Here is a 14,821-nt window from a genome sequence, read left to right as displayed (position 1 = left end):
AACTCTGTTCAAAACTGAGAAATAATGCAAAATAAAAATTTTGGAGTATGCATGAAAAAGGGTTTTGAGCACTGTGCAAAACATGCTTTCTTTTGTTCCGGGAAGACAGGCTGTATACCGATGCACGTACACAGTGCAAACGAAGAAAGGTAGAAAATGGAATCTAGAACAATGAGCGTTTTTGAGTTTCGCGCAATAAACTGAAAGAGAAGTTTTGCGCGAGTAGCGTATCTTGAAATGCCTTTAAGTGTTCCCACCTGGCTCCTCGTAGATAAGAGCTAAGAGGAATATTTATGAAGATGGATATTCACTTTGTATATAATTTTCGAATACTTTATTGTAACAACACCGGCCGCGCATGAAATTTTCGACCTTGTATTGAATTCCTACTTTTTTTGTTTTTACCATATTGTGTTCGCCGGTCTTGCCTCTTTTGACTGCTTTTGCTGTACCAATAATATTTTTCATAAGTTTATACATTCATCCATAGGAGGTCCGTACAGCCTTGAGCTCTGGGACCTCCTTCTGTATTATTTATGTAATACCTGTTTTCATGAATAAACTAACTTTCTTTCCTCTTCTTCTTCTTATTAAGGACTCATAAAAGTTGACAGGTTACCGAAGCTACCGCAATGGTGCCTTTTATTAAAAGTCAAACCTCATCTGTCGCACACAGTAGTCGTCGCCAGCAGAACCTGTTCACTCGAAATGGGCGTCTGCATTTTCGACGCAGTACACACAATTTTCCGAGGCAACATGAAAGTGCGACAATTAGAAAATTTCATCACACTGGGCCAGAAAGCAATGAGACGGCCCGAATACCGCACTGGTGCAGGCACGCCGTAGCGCAGTGCTCCGAAATTATTTCTAGTCCTGCACTGCAGTAACGTTTCCTCCTTTCATTATCTCCCTTTGCGATGCAGGCCGTGTTTTCACCCAGGAGCCCTGCTCTTTCAACAAAACTACTTTGTTTCTAACGCGACAGCGTTGAAGGATCTTTTCTGCAAATTTAGCGTTGTCGGTGTTGCCGCGCAAGGATCACGGGCATAGCTTCGGCAGGTGGTAGCTGACATGGCCGAGTACTGATTCTTCGATGGTGTGTGCGACTTAACGAGACCACACGATATGCGAAAGTTGCGTGGAGGCGTCAACTCTGGTTGCTCACTTGAAGTGCAAAGATGAAATAGGAATCAACCTTCCAGGTATCTTGTATTCCGGGTAAAGCATGATATTGCTGCTCCGTGCAGGCACGTAATCTACGTACGGCTTGGTTAAAGAGGTGATTTATATCTATGTCGTATGGGCGCTTACGACAGTTAGTAGAATAACGTAGAATGCGTGGGACATTATAGGCACAAATTAAGGTATTGGTGATTAAGGAGCAGAGACCACATGAGAGATCACAATAGATGGGAGGCAACAAACGGTATCACGTCATACCTTCAATAGTGGCGCTATATAATATATATATATATATATATATATATATATATATATATATATATATATATGTGTGTGTTGTAGTGTGGTAATCTTCGTCATCATAGCCACTTCATCATGCTGTGCTAGCTGCGCCTACGCAGTGATCGATATTGACAGGTCATGGCGCTTTTAAGCATTGCGCTAAATAACACAAATGAAACCTCGAATGCTCTTCGCCTATGCCTTCATACCAGCTCATATGCCTTCATACCATACCAGCCTTCATACCAACCGAATTTATAGTTGCTTTGTAGCGGCTAGGTCAGAATATCACAGGTCTTGTGTACAACATACATGCAAACACAATTTAAGAAAGAAATTTAATGAATTTAGAAACACATGCAGCGAAATTGCGGCCACACAGAGTGACGCTTTCGAGTTCTCACATGTAAGCCGTCCTAAGTGTCTCAGTCGAATATTTCTTTTATTATTATTATCTTTTTTTTTTTTTTTTTTTTTTTTTTTTGCTGTCGTGCATACGCTGCCATGTCATCTCATTATGCTCACAATCTAAAGGAAGCAAAAGCGGCGCTTGTTTAAGCCGCGTCTTGTGCCTTTCATCCCCACAACGTTTTAGCGGCGGCGCTGGGACAGGTCATTAGGCTCATTTCCGCGTGCGCGGTGAACTGAACACCCTAGTTCCCGCATCCGGCTCCAGTCGAGAAACGACTAGTGCTGTTCCCTTATTTACGAAATTAAAGACGGCCATGCGCTAGAATATTGGAAAAAAGAGGTGCATACGTTGAAGTTTTCACGTTCATCTTTCCCCGATGCTATAGTTACGAAGCCACTGCCGATCGCACTTTAAAATTTATCTCAACAACCAAGAAAGCAGTGAACTGCATCCGACAATTTACATCGTTCTGAATATTTTTTCCATGGATGGAGACGAAAGAGGACAGCATCGTGCGTTTGAAATTTCATTCAATGTTTACTCTGCGTTTTGTGTGTGCCTCGCGCATACTTTAAAAGCTGCCATATGGCAGAGGTCGCGGTGCATTATCGATGTCTGCTTTCAGCCCTGCTGTTCAGAGTATCCATTTCAACAAAGTGAACACAGAACAGAACATGGCCTTCTTTGGCGTCTCTCGCGGTTTTGGATTTCTTTTAGGCCATTCCAGCGCTCTAGAATAAGTATAACCCTTGGTTACATTTATACTCTTCCTGCTTAGTAGACATTTTCATAGCTGAGAGAAACGTATTGATTGAAATACGTTCTTAATCTTTTACATGCAGCGTGGATGTGCTGTTTTTAGTCACTGGTGACATCTATAAAGTATGCTATTCGGATAATTATTAAAACATTTCGCTGCATTGGCAAAGTAGAACAGCACGCTGATTGTGTATTTTAATTTATATGCCTTAATGTCCCGAAGTGACTAAGGCTATGAGGGAAGCCATAACGACGGGTTCCGAAATCGCCACCCGAGGTTCTTTAAAATGAGATCAGAAAGTTGGGTGCAGCTGCGAACTCGTGTGCTCACTGAGGTGGGAACGTGGAATAAGAATAAACCTTCCTGTGCTCTTGGATGCTGAGGCAGGTACCTACTCAAAGTAGGCACCTTCATACGGCTTCCTTAAATCGTGGGTTTATATATCGCGCGGTCACCAAAGCTGTCATGTCATACCCTTGAAGGCGGAGCTTGTGTCCGCTTAGTTTTCTCCGCCTTAGCCTTTTATGTGTGCCCAATTAGTTCTTAACATTACTCTCAACGATGACGACGACATGTGTGACTTCATGAGATCACGTGGCATGACCGAATTGGCAGGTGCGCTGGCAGCATGCAATTTGAATTCATAATTTGAACACAATTATTCGCTGTGAGCATTCATTCTTTCTCTCACTAAAGACTCACTGGTGGTGTGCAGAAAGATAATAAGACACCCTGTGGGAATGTGGAGTAACTGGGGAAGGAGAGAGGGTAGAGAGCGGAGCGAGGTTGAGAGGAAGAGCGGTGAGAGTATTCGAAATCAGCAAAGACCAAGTGACGCGACCAAGTGATAAGATTGGGATGGAGCACATTTATCAAGCACTCGCATATTATGACTAGCAGCTTACCGGTATCGCCCAAGAAGAAAGTAAGCAACAGTTGCACCTTACCTATACCCACTTATGGGGAAGAAACGTGGAGGCTAATGAAGAGGGTTCTATATAAGTTGAGGACAACGCAGAGGATAATGGAACAGAAAATGGTAGGGGTAACATTAAGAGATATGAACGTGCTGATTGGGTCAGCGAAGTAACTCAAGTTATTGATATTCTATTGGAAATCAAGAAGAAATGGACGCGGGTGGGACATGTAGTACGAAGAGAGGATAACCGATGGTCGCTGAAGCTAACACAGTGGATTCCAAGGGAAGGAAAGTGTAGCATGGGGCGACAGAAAGTTAGGTGGGCGGATGAGGTTAAGTTCGCAGGGGTCAAGTGGATGCGGCAAGCGCAGGACCAGGTTAATTGGAGCAATATCAGAGAGGCCTTCGCCCTGCAGTGGGTATAACCAGACTGATTATGTTGATGATGATGATGAGCAAGTGACGCGCATGTATTGCGAAGGCGGGCCTAAAATCGATTGAAATTCGATAGCGGCCTAAAATCAAGTGGCAGCAACCTCAGCTATGACTGCAGTGGTTGCTGAAATGTGTGTCCCCGGACTTCAGGGCGTTGGGAAGCCATTTTGGTGTGCTTGGCAATAACACCTAAGTCCCTCTTACACTGCCAGTGGGTCTGTAAGATACAATAAATAAAAATGTTAATAGTAGAATATTGAGTGACTGCGCAGTTACACAGGGACAATCTTTTCCACATAGAAGTGATTCTAGACGTACGTCAACCAACCAAAACTTGCATGCACTGCACTAAGTGCGTTTGTGGCAAAATGAAAAAGAAAGGTAAAATTACATTATAAAATTCGCTAAACCCATTTCGTTGAAAGCGTTCGCACGTTGCAGCATTCTTCCATACTGCGTTAAGCTGAAACGGCGCCTCATGGCGGCACGAGCATAACATGCCGAAACACTCAAGTTTCCCTTCTTTCTTTGGACGAATATTCAACCGAAGCATGTAAACACTGCAGGTTCTAAAATGTCGAAGCTTTCCCGGCGGGTATGGAAGTGCATATGCCGGTTCAAATGGTCTGACAACCACAGGACGTTCCTAAAAGGAATCAGTAGCACGCTTTAACGCCCACGCCTTCCAGAAGGGGATGCCACACTTCCGACGATTTTGTCGGTGTCGCCTTGGAGAGGCGGCTGCCGTTGTGGCCGGTAAGCAGCTCGCAGCTCAGTACGTTTCCGAAAGGCACAACAGACCTTGTGGCTCTGACTCACATCGTGCGCTCTTCTTTCTCTTTTTCATTCTTTATTTCTTATATTCACGTCCGTTTAAGCTGACTTCGAGCACTAATGCACGCCTCGAGGCATCTTCCTTTTAGAGCTGCGTGCAAAAAGCCAAGCCAGGAAGAGGGCGTCTCTTCGCGATACATCACTGAGTGGCGGCGGTGCATCAGGCGCCATCGATTCCCAATCCGTCACGCTTTGAGCCGCGGGAAAGGGGCTGCCGCAGCTCCCTCTACAGGGCGCATTTTGGGCGACGCACACATTTGCCAGGTTTTGGAAGAGAGGGATACCTATGGAACTGTGGACGCCAAGAGGTTCATGGCTGCCATCTCAATCTAGGTGAAATGTAGAGTCTGCTCATTCGTCCGTCTGCTGCATGACTAACTGGTGTGAAACGAGTGCCATCATGTCGAGTTTCTGGTTACCCCCTCGACACACAATTCGATTTAAGTGGCCAGCAGAAGCCATGGTGGACCAATTAGGAAGGTGGTGCTAATGGTGTTCTACAACCTCTCTCCGTAGCGTTCGGAGAGTGAGCCCATAAAAAAGCATTCGACATAGAAGTCGCTTATACACTGCACTTTTCAACTAGTCTCCTATGAAACCTGCACACGACTTCCAACGCTTCCTGCGTACTTGGGCACAGTTCGGAAATGTTTGTTGTCGAATGCCTCTTCCTCGTCCACATGTTGTCATCTGTCTTGGCGCTACGCATCTAAAGATAGTCCAGTATGCTAAAATCATCTGAATAACCTCTTGTACAGATAGTTGGTCTTTTGGACTTGTTTGCCGCCTCAGAACAGAAAGTCCATCTTTGACCGACACGCTGCACTCAGTTACGTTGCCTAAAATTATCAAGTTCAAGTAAGGATATCGCGGTAGGTGTAATCCTTTTGTTTTCGCGAACTGCTTGTGTATGTTGTAACTGAAAGTAGCTTTTAATGAAGCTTCACGATGTGTAACAACTGTTGCACCCACTGAAAGTTTAGTCGAATATATTAGCGGCAAATTGAAGTCAATTGCAATTATGGCACGGCTGGCAAGGAGAATGATGCAGAACATATATTCTTGTAGGTTCTTAAAAAAAAAAAGAAATGAGAGCGTTCGCTGGTCGATGGACGGCTGTGATAACTAAACGCATCGCTGGATCTGCTGTTCTGCCCTGTATACTTTCAGTGTTTGGGCAGTCATCCGAAACAAACAGCACAATGCCGTCTTTAAACACAACAGACCGATTCCATCGGCCGGTTTCCCGATGCCACCGCTGCCGCGGTGCATGCTGGTACACGTAGTAAACCGCCGCCCGGAGTGCATGCGCGCCGTGTTTCCGAACGATTTTAAGCAAGTGTGTATGCTAGAGTGCATTGGAAAAAAATTCACCCGTTTTGTTCCTGGGCGCTGTAACAGCACATAAAGCAAATGACTCTAGTTTTATGTATTTAGGCGATAGCTTATACAGCTCATTCGGCCGAAAAACCGTCGGTGTTGTTGTTAGTAGTAGGTGTAACCGTTGTCGGCACCGCATATCGGAAATAATGGGGGCTGCGTAAAAAAAATCGTATCATGGTAATTTGTGATTCTACTGATTGATAATTGATTGATGTCCGATATGCGACGACGAGCTAATTAAATGAATGGGATAAATCGATTAAACGAAGAAATTTAAAAATTGGAATAGAGGTGGTTCAATAATGTCAAAACGCTCATAATGAAAAGCCAATTTGATGATGTTAACTTGAAGAACTTAAGCAATTTATCGAATAATTATTTGAAAGAAATAAAAAAAATGAAAACTTTTGTGTCATATTCTTTGAATGAAAAGCCAGTCCTTGGGGGTGCTGTTTATGAAAATTCAGAATGTGTATTTGAATTGAAAAAAATCAAAGATAGTGCCTCAAAGGTGTAAAACTTCTCACAATGAACTGCCAATACTTGATCATGCTAATTAAAATTTAGTGTGCAATTGATGAAATAATTTTTAGCAATGAAAATGTGAAAAAATTGAAAAAAAAAAAACGACTTTCAAAGGTGCTATAATGCTCAGACTGAAAAGCCAATTCTTGGTGATTCTAAGGAAGAAAAGTGCGAGTGGATTTGATCAATTAAGTAATTGAAGTTATTGATAATGAAAAACTCGAGAAGGGGGTTGAAAGGTGTGAAAATTCTCGGAATGAAAAACCAATTCGTGATGATGCTAATTAAGAAAATTTAGGGCAAGTAATTGGTTAAATAACTGAAATAATTGAATAAGAAATCGTAAAAAGAAGGTTTAGAGGTGTCAGAATGTTCGGGATGAAACGTCAATGTTTGATGGTGCTAAATAAGAAAATTTTGAGTGTGTAATTGATTAAATAATTAATTGAAATAAATGAAAAAAATGTGTTATAAAAGGCGGTTCAAATGTGTCTAAATCAGTTTGACACCTTCGAAAGCATTTTGTTACATCCTGCAGAATTACTGAAATCTTTATTTGATATATTAGACACTTTAAATCTTTGTTACCATCATCAAGCATTGAATTTTCATTATGTGTATTGACCCTTTCTCGTGATTTTTCAGTTTTTTCTTTATTCCGAATAAATAATTAGTCCATTGCACGCTCTCCATTTTATTGATTAGTATATCAAGCATTGACTTTTACTTTTATGCAATTTAACACCCTTGAAACCCATTTTTATTTCTTTAGTTATTTGATTTAATTGATCAATTACACTATTTGAATTTTCTTTATGAGATTCAAACATTGGCTTTTCATTCTGAGCATTTTGACACCTTTGAACTCCGTTCTTGCTATTATTATTTTTCTTTTGTTTAAATCATCAAGTACTATAATGATTTCTTTAACTCGTAATCGCCTATCACACACCAGTCAACCATCAATCACCAGAAGCACAAATGTCTATGATAAGATTTTTTTTACGCAGCCCTCAATTATTCCCGATACGCGCTTCACAACTGAACGAGGCTATTACTAGAAAGAACAGATTTAAGGACACTTAGAAATGTTGCTTTGCACGTAACAGTCACTGTAATTTTGGGAAAAAAATTAGAACGAATTTTTCTCGGCGGTGAAATACGAGAAATGTGCGTTGAGTTCTTGTAGAGTGGAGGTTGCAGTGCTGCGGTCGCATGTGCGCCAGTGGGCGCGCGCTGACCAGCCGGCAGCCGACAACAACAAACAGGGCGACGGTGAAACTTTAAGAAAACTGGCGCATGCGCAGATCGGTCGGTGTGATCGGTCTATTGCTACACCTCCCCCACGGCAGTCGAGGTGTCGTTCCTGTAAGGCAGCGACTATCGGGTACCCTTAATGGATGCAAGTTTAGCTACCTAATTGTTTCGCTGTTTTTACTTGTTAGGACTTGTTAGGACCTGTTAGCACCTTTCATGTCAAACAATATTAACATAGCCTTCGTTCCCCGTGTCCCATGGGAGCGCCTACATAACTTGATGATCAGCGTGACGAAACAAAACATCCACCAAAGGGCTAAATTAAAAGACCGAAAGCGAAGAATTGCATAATTTGCACCGGGTGGAGGGATTCAAATAACAATCCATAATGGTGCTGTGTAAGCACTTATGCGCACAGTGAGGCCAATAGCCTCATTGAGCAAGGATTACAGTGCGTTTCCTATCCTTGAGTTTTATCTAGTGTTAACCATGCCTGACTTTCAGGCTCGCGTTGGGAGAACGTAAGGAGGGGAAGGCCTGGCTACGCTGCGGCGTTCGCTCTTTGTTGACACTGAGACCAAATGATTCTCCCATCTTGTGCACAGGTAGGACGAGCCTGGACTTCCGCTAAATATTCATGAATTTCGCGGGCGAACGCGCGCAGAAAAGAGGGTGAGCGGGTAGAAGGCAGGGGGAAATAGAAGCTCTTCTAGCCTCCGGTAGCGTCTCGCGCTTGCGGCCGACAAGCGTTTTGTATACACACACACGCGTGCGCAGCTATGGCCCGTCTCGTTAATAGCGTGCAGCGTTGTTGAAACTTAGAGAGCCAGTCGGGGTCACGTGGGAGTGTGAAAATAGTCCACTGATTGGTTGACGTGTAGGCCACCTCACTGCGGCTGTATTAATTTGGCCAGCGTAGTGAATGGCGTATCATTTATGTCGCGTGCTCACGTTCTAGCAGTCTCGTGAATTCGGTCGCGGATTGGCCCTCGCTGATTTGTAGAGTTAGCAACGCTGCAGGGTTTTGTCGCACCAGAATGTGCAGAAAGAGAGAGGAAGAGAGAAAGAGAGAGAAGAACATGCATTTGAAAAGGTCATGCGCGACAGAAGGGGGAACAGGGAGAAGGGGGAGAGGTAGGGAGGGGGATGGACTGCCCCGCATGCGGTGCTTGCCAGTTCGAGTGAAACGAGAGAGACTGCCCCATGCGAAAGAGAGCGGAAGTTGAGAATATTCGGGTGCGCTGGAATCATTGCTTTTCGAGTGGAGCCTTTTTGCATGTAATTGAAAAACGGCGTGACTATCTAGAGTTTCTAAATGAGAAACTCTTTACTACGGCGAGAGAAATACCGAGTGAAAACCGCACGTGTGCGGCAAACCAGCTCCTCCGCGCGGGGCCAGATGGCCCACCATGCATACGCGATCTCATCGACAAACTGACGCCGCTGTTGCCATGACGCACGCTTGTCATTGCTTGTACTTTGATTGCTTTTCTTCGTGTCGCTTGCTTTAGTCGAGCTTCAGTTTATGAGGGTCGTTTACGTATATACAACCCAATAGAGGGAGTTAGGAGAACTAACAAGTTTTAGGAGAGTAGCAACACACAAGTCAATGCGACAAAAGGCTTCAGCGCTCACTTCCATTGCCACATGCATTTCAAATGAAGTTAGGTTCCGCTTTCTTAAGAAATAAAATAAATTTCTGTCTTACCATCCGTTTTTTTTTTATTTCTTTTGAGCCTCACAAAGTGGCAGATTTGCAGGGTGGCGAATATTTCCGCCTTAGTTAATATGAATCCCTATTTTTTCGACACGCTGCAGGATTCTCCAGCCACACTGAAACCTTCCTTACAGTTATCTTAGGCGCGATAGAGGGGAAGGGAGTTCAATGTAGCCAAGCCAACATAACCTACAAGAGAGGGCTTCCCTAGACATCGCCCAAGAGCACCGAGAAAATTCTCAAAAAGCGTGCACTCGGAGCCCGAATAAAAACAACATATAATGATGCCAGCTTATTCCTTTCTTCGCCATTGCGGCGACTCTTTCTGTAGCATGTCTGACTCGGAATCGTAAAGCCCCCTAGGGTTCGACTCCCCATTTCGTCTTCCCATCTCAAAGAATCTACCAGAGTTGGTAGCTTCTACCAACTCCTTCATGCCGTATGGTCCTGTGACTGTGTGACGTCACACATACCTTCGACCAATCACTGCACAACCATTTGATAGGCATGCCCGTGAGTTTTCACTGACTTGCCCCAACAACGCCGACTGGGGATTTTCTGGGGAAGGGTACCTCTAATGACGTGCCGTTTAATTAAAAAAGAAAATTACTGGCGATGTAGCTCTAAATGCCAAGAAGCCCCGTCAAAGTCAGCAAAAATTATCGCAGAAAGCATAGCGCAGTAAACGCAAAAGGACAAGGAGGACAGGACTAGCGCTCCTCATCCTTTGTCTTTTACTGCGCTACGCTTTCTGTGTTCCCATCTGAAGCAAGAATCTGCCAGAGGGTCCATGACTAGCCATGGTCCGAAGGGCAGAGGAGATGGATAAGATGAGAGTTATATATCAACGGGGCTTAAGAAGTGGAAATGTACTCGATGTACTCAAAGTCCATGGCCTGCACTTGTACGTTTTACATATATCTCTGTATACAGGAGTCTCCTAGGAAGATCACAGCGCAATGTTCTACAGCGCTCATTCTTGGGAGGTTAATGTCGGTCAACACGAATTAACTGCTAAGTGCCGCTCAGTGGTGCTTAGCTAATTGCTTTATTGGCTACATTCGATAAAGATGATGCGATGCAGCATCACACTAACGCGCATCTTTCTTTCGAGCACCACTACACACGTAACGAAAAATCAACACCGCTTGTAATGCGCGACGTATTATGAAGCCTCGTAAGCTTCTCGGTAACGGGCTGGTCTCGCTTCTCGTTGCTCGGTGGTCGGTCTGACACGGCTGTGGTCTCCATCTTTAGCGAGTGTGCATTTGTATATTGCTCATCTACCAAGGGTAAATGAAGGGCAGATGGAACTTCATGAAGACGACAACGTTGACGATGTCCACTGCACAGCGTAAGAGTATTTTGCAGTTCCATTCCAACCTTAGCATCCTCATTAAGGGAAAGTACATGTGCTCTCATTCCCCGTATACTTTCCCCCTCCCTCATAACTTAACGAGATTGGAGGAGGTTTCCCTTAGCTGGGACGGCCCTTACTCCGTCAGTAACATGCCGATCGGAGTCTGAAGAAGACATCGGACCCACCACATGCCCGAAGTGTTCCACACCAGCTGCAAAAGTGGATGTTCGCTACCAGCTGTGGACTTGTGCAGGGACAAGGGCATCAAGGATAAAGATTCTGCAGGAAGTGACACTAACCGCAACAAGGGAGGAGGACTTCTCCAAATGGTTCACCAACAACAATAAGAGCAGGAGCCTTTTCAGGTTTCTTACGGAGAATTATTTACACGGGTTTTTATAATATGTCTTATGGCAAGCTTGCGTAAAAAAAAAAGAAAAAGAATACTTCATGAAGACGGCGATGCTTACAGCGCAGAGCGACTGATCGATTGAAGCACGTCTTTTATTTATCACCCTGAGTGTGCACTTTTGCTTTAAGCGTATGTGCAGGAATCTGGAACCACCGCAGTCACAGAGCGAGAGTACTGCAGTTTTGCCGCAGGGAGGTAGTATAGTGTTCTTGTGCCTGAGCACGACGATCCACACGATTTTTGCTGCACAGAGCGGGATGAAAGAACATTCAGCGCACGAATGCGCGGCGCCATCTGTGGAAAGCATGAGGTACAGTCGTGCCTCGTTAATATGACCCCCGTTGAATTGGACGACTAGAATTGTAGACAGTTTTTCTTGGGATCAAACATTTGATAATGGACAAGGAGAAAATGCACAAATACCATTAGGGTCAATGCATTTTTGTTGCGTTAATATGGACAGTCATGAAAACCAAATCTTTACAGTGCTTCAAAGATAATTTCCCTTCTAGATTTTGTTGAAAAGCACCACATGTCGTACCAATGACTGATTGATTGCCCCTTTTCGCTTGTGGTTTCATATTTTACACGGCGAAGTGGCACACTCGATGTACGTTACAATATTTTGTATTGCATGAATTCCGTTGAACAAAACTCTGACAGCAGCTTGCGCCTTGTAAAAAGTTGGATTCAGCAACTTTCAGTCGACTAAATGTTGATACGTAGCAGCGGTTCATGGGAGATGAAAAATAGAAGTCAAGTAATTTATTAATGAAATGCCATCGAGAATATTATGCAACTGCATCACAATAATTTCAACGACATCGCATTTGGAGCAAAACGATGACTTGGATACTGTTATTGTAGCTCCTAATACTAACTTCGCTGCCCTTCATTATGCTCTAAACTAGACATTATTTTAGCGGTTTTTTTTTTCTTTTCTTCAGAAAAAAAAATTCCGATCCGCTTTACGAACGACTCGCTTTATTGATAGTTCTGTGCGGAAACCAAGTGTCGATATTAATGAAGCACGACTGTAATAGGTGCAGGAATAACGCGTTACTCCTCGCAAATGAACGCGGTAACTCTTAGGCTCTAAAAGTTGGAGGCATCATTATATTGTTTTCACACCGGCAACACCTCGAAGATAAGGCCCTTTAAAATTGCATCGAGTACTTATCTAAAAGAAATAGCTCATCTCACTAAAACAGCCGCGAATCCAAGAGACGAGCATTTACACAGTGACTGACTTGCCAGTCCGCGCTTTCTGTGCCCAAAGCTGCAGCTGTTTTTGTAGGCACGAACAATGGGCATGTATAGTTTTTTTTTTTTTTTTTTTTTTTTTTTTCTTGAGCGACTGGGCGATAATCGTGGCTGGTCATTGCAATTGCGACCGCGATGCAAACTCAACGCTCGAAAAATTGTTACCCGTCTTAAAACAGGTACCGTGAAAGCGCTCGCATTTCATTTCTCCCTCTCTTCGGCTTATGATGTGTGTTTATTCTAAACAGCCGTTTTTCTTAGTCTACAAAATAAAACCTTAAAGTGAAGAGACAGGAGAAGCGAAATACAAGCGCATTCGAGAAAGTAGGATTCGGCGGGCAAGGCAAAAAAACAAAACGAATGGCAGAGACACTTAATACTGCTTGCGTTTATGAATGCGAAAGTATACAGTCACGCGGTTGCTCTGTTTTCGAGTGAAGATTTCGACGGGTATTAAAGTTCTTGTTGCTAATATCGCGTTTGGTATATGTTTTTGCGCATTCGATGTTGACTGCGATGCTTCACGCGGCCTCCGGGAGCCGTATCGCCAAAACCTTGACTTGAAGACAAAAAAATGTGGGCATATATGTCGCCGGTTCGAATTCCTCTCGTGAGCTAGCTTCCGACTTGATTAGAATGGTACATGCTATATGCAACCAGATATCGTATGATATCACTCGGAACGAACGGAACGGTTCGTTCCAATGAGCTCTATTTTAGTTTTACATTAATTTTGGAATGACTGATACATTGAGTTTAGCCAAACTATGCTCTCAATTGCGATGTAACAACGCAGTTCAGTTGTACAATCAAGGAAACTTGCCACTGGCCCCATGCAGGCTGCTTATACATGGTGCCGTCCCTAAGATCGTCATCTTTTCTTGACTACGGCGCCACCAAGAGTTGTTTAAACTGTGGAGCCACCCAGAGTTGTTGAAAATCGCCAGCACCACTCAATAAAATAATCTCTTCTGTTAAGCCTACAAGAACAAAAAAAAAAAAAAAAACGCTAGACAAGATCGCAGCTCATACCGCACTTTTGCAAACCTCCGATAGCAAAGTAGTATAGGACCGTACGTGAGGTTGCTTCCAATAGACCTTGTAGAGGCCGACAGTACGCTTGGTTATGTTTGTAGAATGCTCTCGGTGTAGTATCAGCAAGACAGCCATTCATGTGGGATAATAATGGCAAGGACATCTTCAGCTTTCGGCATGCTTTCAACGTGCGAAAAATGCAACTCGTCATAACGGCATATAACAGGCAGTTTTAGAATGGGTTAATCAATTAATAGGTTAGAATGAGGGTGGGGTGGATAGGAGAACGCTAACCACACTAACCACACCCTGCGCCCCTCACCGTAGCATTCTGGACATGGGCACTATAGCGCCGCACTATTCCTTCTATGTTCCTAAACGATATAGTGGCCTATTCTAAATCTCGCTAATGTAAACAAAAATTATTAAAATCACTTCGTTGTGGCTAGTCTGGCTCTGATTGATCTTGTTGAAATATTATTATTTTTTTTTTTTGCCCGAACACAAGCCTCGTCGTCTGTGACGTGACGACCATACATGAGGCCGTTTTAATGTGGCAGCATTAACAGCGTGTCTACTTTCCTCCGAAATCAGCCTCCCAAAGAGTACGTTCTGTTTTTTTTTGTCTGTTTTTAATTATCCGGAGGTGCTTCTTCTTTCCTTCACTGCCGCACACCCTTTCCTAATCAGGCCTCGTTTTACCCCCTTGCCACAGACGCGGGCAGCACAGTCTTGCGGGCTCCTCATGCAGTATCTTACCAGGCAATGGGGGATAGAAATATCAAGAGCAGAGGAAAGGGCAGCGTACGAGTTCGGTAATTAGAGGAGCCTTAGGGCCTGCTCAATTATGCAAGAACTCCGCGCGTAGCCGCTTGGGATTTGCGATCACGCGCTACTTCTTCCGCCTGCGTATATTTTGTAAGGTAAACTAGATAAAAGTAGAGAAATATATATATTATGCGCCGTTCTCCACAGCAATGAAAGTCCGCGTCGTTTTTCTCTGCCACTGTTCCGGGTGCTTCTGCTCGATTCGAGTCGAGCGCGA

The sequence above is a fragment of the Amblyomma maculatum genome, chromosome 3 (assembly GCF_055883805.1).
Source record: "Amblyomma maculatum isolate TAMU_Amacu chromosome 3, ASM5588380v1, whole genome shotgun sequence".
NCBI classification, from domain to species: Eukaryota; Metazoa; Arthropoda; class Arachnida; order Ixodida; family Ixodidae; genus Amblyomma; species Amblyomma maculatum.
This window is presented reverse-complemented; position numbering follows the sequence as displayed.